Raw genomic sequence first — 7,096 nt, forward strand, 5'->3', positions numbered from 1 at the left:
TAATAATACTTTGAGTTATTTTTACCTTAACCACACCCTACAGTAAGGATTATTTTGTGGGTCACTAGGGAGACTTCCTATAAAAGGACAACTAGTCATGTATGTTACTTATTGAGATCATCCCACGATGACTTAAAGTAAAGTACATATTCATGACGGGTATTTAGTCGATGGTTATACACAAAGAGATTAAGAATATCCTATGAGGGTAAAACACTTATGACAAGGTCATTGGACAAGCTTAGTCATGGCATTTTAGAGGAATGACTCCATGACTAAATAATATTGTAATTAATAGACGAAGATCTAAAACTTAATTACAAATTATTTGAGCCTTAATTTTATGTTTAATCGGTCACTCCGCTAGCTCAGTACAACTCAGATGTTTCACAAATAACTCAATATGATGAATAAATGAAAATGATAAATTAGAGAAATAAATCGTGTATCACTATTTGCATTGAATGTGTTTTTTCATTGTATACAAGAGATGATTTAGAGATTAAATTAATTTCTTCAAATTATTATTTAATTGATTGTAATTAAATAATTGAAGTTTAAAGTGGAAATTAAATTAATTAGTCATTTTAGTTTTAGTGAACATGTTAATTCAATTTATTTACTCATTGATTCTAGTACGATAAAGTCGTCATGGCTTTAAAGGAATTAGAATTGGGTTGAGAAAATAATTGAATTAAGAAATTAAATCAATTAATTAATATTTTAATTAAATTATTTATTTAATTAAAAGAAATTTGATTAAATTTCTAATTAAAATATTTTTTGAATTCACTTTTAATCTTGTTAAAGATTCGACCCAAAACATTAGGGCATTCAACCCTTGCAAAGAAACACCAGCCAACTCCTAAATTGAGCATTCGGTTACTTACCCAAAGATGACTCTCAATTCGAATGAGGGTTATGCATCTCACGATCCTCACCTATCAGATTCACAAATGGTTAGATCATCATACAACAGCTGATGTGTCGTTGAAAGCACCAAAAATATCCTATCCCTATAAAATAACGAAAAGAATAGCACAAGGGAAGCAGGGTCAAATTCTTAAGGACTGGATTTGGACGAGTTCCTATTCCTTGAGATCCCAGACAAAGTCATGCCCAAGAAAACCTGCATACCTGAAAAATAAAAAAAAATAGAATTAAAAGTTTGATCGAATTGGAATTAAGAAAATTAAAATTAAAATTGTGGAGATAAATAGAGTTGAGAAAAAAAAAGAGTTTTTATGGAGAGATTCCAGCCTTCGGTTGTCTCGATCCACCTAGGGTTTAGTCCTAGGCTTTTAGGTAATCCTTCTCGAACAGAATAAGCCAGTTATAGTGGAAAAGGACGCCTACGACCACTAGCTCCACTTAGATTTTAGACCTACGATTTAGAGGAACTTGACTCTAGCCAACCGTCGCTTTTGTGAGACCGTCTTACACTAGATCATCACTTCTCAATGGCGAATGAGATGCCATTTTGTCTCTTGGGCTCGACAACCACTGATGTAGTAAGCTAACAAACCGATTGTGCAACCTTCCCAAAACATACAAAGTGGTCGTCTATGAAAAGGTCACTTTTGAAGGGACATGGATGGAAGCGTTAGCCTCGTAATGCGAAGAAAAGATGAATATTCGTTGAGAAGGCTAAGCGCCGATTCTAACCCTCATGAACCCTTTTTGGGGAATCTCGACAACCTTTGGCTAGATAAATTTAGTGGCTTATGCTTTTTGGGGAAAAAGAAATAAATGTAATGAAAATGGAATATTTATTGAATAATATGAAAGGGACAAAGGCTAAGCTTTTCTGGGAGAGGGAGTATTTACAGAAAAGATGAGTCAAATTTATGTCACTCCATCCACTATTTATAGTACTAGGAAACCTAGTGTATTCCTAATTAAATTTTAAAAGACAAATACAAATAAATAAAGATAAATAAAGATAAAAGCTAAAATTAAATCTAAATAATAATCTTTAACAATTATCCTAATATAATTAAAATTTAAATAAAGTCTTGTATTTATAAAATCTCTTCTTTGCATTTTCGCCCCAAGTCTTCCACACTTTGCATTTTCGGCACTACTTCTTTCCTATTACGCATGCTGGCCCATTTTATATTTAAATTCACAGTTTTTGCCCCTAAATTTCCTTTTGCCTTCAATTTAGTCCCCACCAGATAAAAAACCATAAATAACTCAAATTAGTAGGATCATACTCAAAATAAATATGTCATTTTAGAGTATTATCAAATTCCCCCTACTTGCCCCATGCTTGTCCTCAAGTATGATTCCTATCCACTATGAAATTTAGATTTTGCCATGAAAGAAATATCACTCCAAAGTTTTATAAAAATTAGGCTTAATTCATATGAAAATAAAGAGAACATTTAGATTGCTATAAGTAAATATGAAAAATTATTCCAGTTTAATCACACAAAAATCAAAATCGACTTGGATTATTTCATGAAAATTAGGTAATTTACTAAACTTACCAAGACACCCTATTTGTTTCCACCTTTAGTCCCCAAATGCAATTTTGTTATTAATACATCTCTTTTTTTTTCCTTTTTTTTGCTTAAGAATATATTGAACCTTTTGACGTGAAGTAGGATGACAACCTATGCACCTTACTCCGGTTACTCAACTAATCACGTTTTTAAGCTGCACTCATAACCATAGAGACATCAAAATTTATTATTATCATGAACGGAAATTTAATTTTGGGGGACTAGGAAAAACAATCATGTGTCAAAAATAAGTTTCAGCAACCACCTAACAGTCATGAACATAATTTTAGCATGCAATTATATTAAGTGTCCTCTTTGCATTTAGACTTATCGATTTTACTATAAGAAAGATTGGGTTAACTCTATTAATCATAATTATTTTAGCCTAATAGAAATAAAACTGTCGAGACGAAATCAAACTAGCAAAATCATAATTAACTCAGTAGACAAGAATCATGCTCACAAGTCAAACAGTGGGCAATTCCTGGTTAAAATCTTGAGCATGAAAAGAGGCAAAATATTCTAGAAAAAATAAATGTGGGCAGAAACGAGCATAAGACAGCAGCAACAGTAACACAACAATAAAAATAGTAGATAAAATGACAGAAATAATAAGGAATGCCTCCCCCTACTTAAAACACATTGTCCTCGATGTGAAATAAAAAGGAAAAAAAAAGGTTTTAGGAAAACTCCCCATGTAGTCACTGTCGTTCATGCATAGCTGATAGGAGGAGAAGGTTCGGCATCGGGTGGAGGAGAGGAAGGAAGGAAAGGCGTTCATCGATTAAGTTGACGTGTTAGGGTGCTGAGAATCGATACCGGTAGCTGTTGACCGTGAAAGAGGGTTTGGCAGTGGCACGAGTTCTAGTCCTAACCATGGTGGGGGAAAATTGGTGGTAGAGGTGAGAGAGAAGGGGAACGACGGCTGGAAGGTTGTTTGGGTGAAAATAGGGAAAAGTTTAGGTTTGAAGGTGTAGAAGAAACGATGTTTGGCTGTAGGGTGAGTGTTTAGATGCAAGTTTTGGGTAAGTATAAAGCAGGGATGCGCTATTCTTACTTGGAATAGTGATAGAATAAGGGATGTTTGTGAAAGCATGCCAATTCCTGAGTTTTTTCCTCACCAGTTTACCTAGACAGAAGAAGAGAAATTTATTAATATCCAAACAAAATAAAGTAATAAATAATAAAATAAAAATAAAGAAAAATAAAAATTTGGTTGCCTCCCAACAAGTAGTTATTTAACGTCGTTAGCTTGATGCCTCGACTAGTATTGGGGTCGTTCCAGCTGAATTCTTTCATTCGTATGGGCTTGGAAATTCTCATTTTTTTATCACATCCACCATACTTGGGTTGAATCATCTTTGCGTCTCTTGATTTGGTTTCGTTTTTTCCTCCAAGAAAATCTTATGTGTGCCTGTCAAGGGGTTAATCCCTTTTAAGTCGAAAATGGTGATGATGATTCACTTAACTAACTAAAATCACAACAAAGGCAAGCGCACCATCGAATAATAGTATAGCTATGGTGAGTCGGGAATATCATATCCACGAGGACTAAAAGTACTAGTACTTACTATCTTTCTATTATCTAGCCGGTAAATTAAAGAAGTTTGTTTTTAATCTAAAATTATCTAAACTAATTATTAAGAACTCAACAGAGAATAAAGTAAGAAAATAATCAAATAAACCAGTGAGAGAGACAATACCTAGGAAAGAATCCAGCTAGACTTCACTTATTATTCTGAATCTGAATTAAATGATTTATTCACTTACCTTGATCTGTAGAAATCCCTAAATTTTATTAATATCTTTTTTGAGAATAAAAATAACTGACTCTAGGTTGATTAATTGAAATCTCTTTCTAATTAAAACCCCTATTGTCGCATTAACTCGATCTATGGATTCCTTTATTAGATTTGAATCTAATCCGGTAGATTTATGTCTTCCTATTTCTAGGATTGCATGCGACTCCACTCAATTATGCCAGATCTACTCTTAAACAGGAACTTTTGCTCCACTGAATTAAGCACATCAATCATGAATTAATATCTTGAAAACATTAAAACATGGAATAACTACGCATAATTGAGATCAAGAAATCAAGTATTTATCATGTAATTCAGAAAATTAAATAACAGGATCCATCATAAGTTTCATCTTCCCTGTAACACCCCAAACTCGGCCCAGACGTTATGGCCGAATCTGACGTGCCACATTGGAGTTGAAAACCCATGTTCCGTTTTAGTGTTTTAAAAACCATATATTTTGTTGAGTTAACAAAGTGAATGGAAGCTGGGCACCAGGTAGGTATCCGAGACAGAGGAGGTGAGCCATGAAGGCTACTTAAGTACCAAGCTCTTCGATTGGATCCAATCCTAGACATGCCCACAACCATTGCCACACTTTGTTATATCGAGTTTAAATTTGTTTAAGTGGATGTCTTTGATAAATTGAATAATCGTGGCATTGTGATATTTTGAAATCAAGTATCGTTTGGAAAACACGTCCTAAGTCTAGCCCATTTGTATAATTATCAACCAGTTTTAAAGTTATTAAAAATAAAATGATCCTGGAAAAAAGTAAAAGAAAAGTTAAAATGGCCTTATTACAACCCAAGAATAAATAATAATTAAAGGAAATTTAAAGAAAACCAATGCTTATTTAAAAGCCCAAAGGCAATCACCGCGGCCACTCTGAATCCCCTCCGGCTCTAAGTCCCCACATCAAGGCTCACCTGCAAGGTTAAGGAAAGGGGGTGAGTTTGGAAACTCAGTGTGCAACAAGCCCCTTTCAGAGCCTAAATCAATATCAGCCTGCTGGGCCTTAGCCCAAGTCCAATCTCAATATGTATATACTAGGCCGTAGCCTTTTCATAAATCATATAACTAGGCCGAAGCCTTTTACTTTAACCGGTATGGCCCATAGGCCCATTTCAATATCACATGTATTGTCAATAAAAACAAATGAATGCAAGCCCATTTGGGGAGACTACTCGACCCACCATCCGCTACTCTCCACCCGTACCAACCAACACACCATGTGGGGAATAACTCAACCCACCTAACCATAACTCTCCACCGGCAAAGATAGTTGCTTTATCATATAACCGAGGCCTAGCCTCTTTTAATAATCGGGCAAAAGCCCTTTTAATAATCAGGGCATAAGCCCTTTTAATAACTGGGGCATAAGCCCTTTTTATAACTGGGGCATAAGCCCTTTTGATAACTGGGGCATAAGCCCTTTTGCACTTCCTCCATCCATATAAAAACCCAACCCAATGCATTTATGATTACATCATGTGCATTTCTTACATATCATGTGCATATCATATCATTCATGTATATCATATCCCACGTATCAAATTTATAATTAAACCCTAGGGGTATAATGGTTATTTTTACCTAGGGGCAAAACATTCATTTTCATATTATAAAGCTAATTTCATAAATTTACCAAATATTAGGGTTTTCCATGTTCATTATTAGTTACTAACCGTTCTTATGTTTTAAACAGTGATTCTGGCCCATTTTTCGCGATACCGAGTTATTGGGCCAAAAACCCCTAATGGGCCCTACATAGCCGATTTAGTCATCTAGGCCCATTTACCCTATTTTCCATAATGGTGTTACCAGTCTTAATGCGCAATTTAACAGGTTCTCATTTTCTACCAATTTTACCCAAATGGGCCCGAAAGCCCATTGAGCCCAACTTCAGCCCCTCGAGGCCCAACTTACCGTAATGCCAAAAATCGTGCTCTTACCTGTTCCAATGATCTCGATTATCAAATTAGCGAATCTAACTAACCAATGAGCGTTCGCTTGCTCACAAGTCCTCGAAATACCAAAATTTCGGCATTTCGGCTTTTCGGCATTTATCGTTTTAAGCATGAAAAAGGGTTCGTTACACACCTACTTTGCGATATTCCCAGACGAGATCTCCTACACGATTTCTCCTATAATCAACCGTTAAATAGATCAACTCGCGATAATTGAACCAAATCAAGAACCATTCAATATTAACACTTACATATTCGGCCACCATTCATAATGGCCTTAGACACCTTACCTTTACCGAGATTTATGACGAGATCTAGCCACTTCGGTGATCCAAGCTAATCCAAGTCGACACTACGCCTTGCTGTTCCTCCACTATAGAAACCATAAAAATATTAAAAGAAGAACCCCATAAAGCCTATACCCATATTCAGCCACCTCCCTAAACTAGAGGGGTTTCGGCTTTTCTTAACCTCTATAATACCGAATTGATTAAAGCTACGAGCACTTACCAAGGTTCACCTACCCAAATGGTTCCAATCCCATGATAACTCTGATTCAACACAGTCCCAGCTCCAAAACACTAGCAGAAATCACACCACAAGGATCCTAAGAATCGGCCACCAAGTCACCCAAGGATGCTGTGCTTTCGGCTTTCGGATCACTGAAGAAGTGGTTATGGACCAAAAAGGGTGTTGACAAAAGAGTTGAAAGGCTTCTGACATAACATGAATCGGCTAAAAGAAAAAGAACAAGTGTATACCTTTATGGAGAAATCGACTTCCCTTGCCTCCTTCGGGATTTGGCTTGATGCTATTC

This window comes from Gossypium arboreum, chromosome 12 (assembly GCF_025698485.1).
Source record: "Gossypium arboreum isolate Shixiya-1 chromosome 12, ASM2569848v2, whole genome shotgun sequence".
In the NCBI taxonomy this organism is placed as follows: domain Eukaryota; kingdom Viridiplantae; phylum Streptophyta; class Magnoliopsida; order Malvales; family Malvaceae; genus Gossypium; species Gossypium arboreum.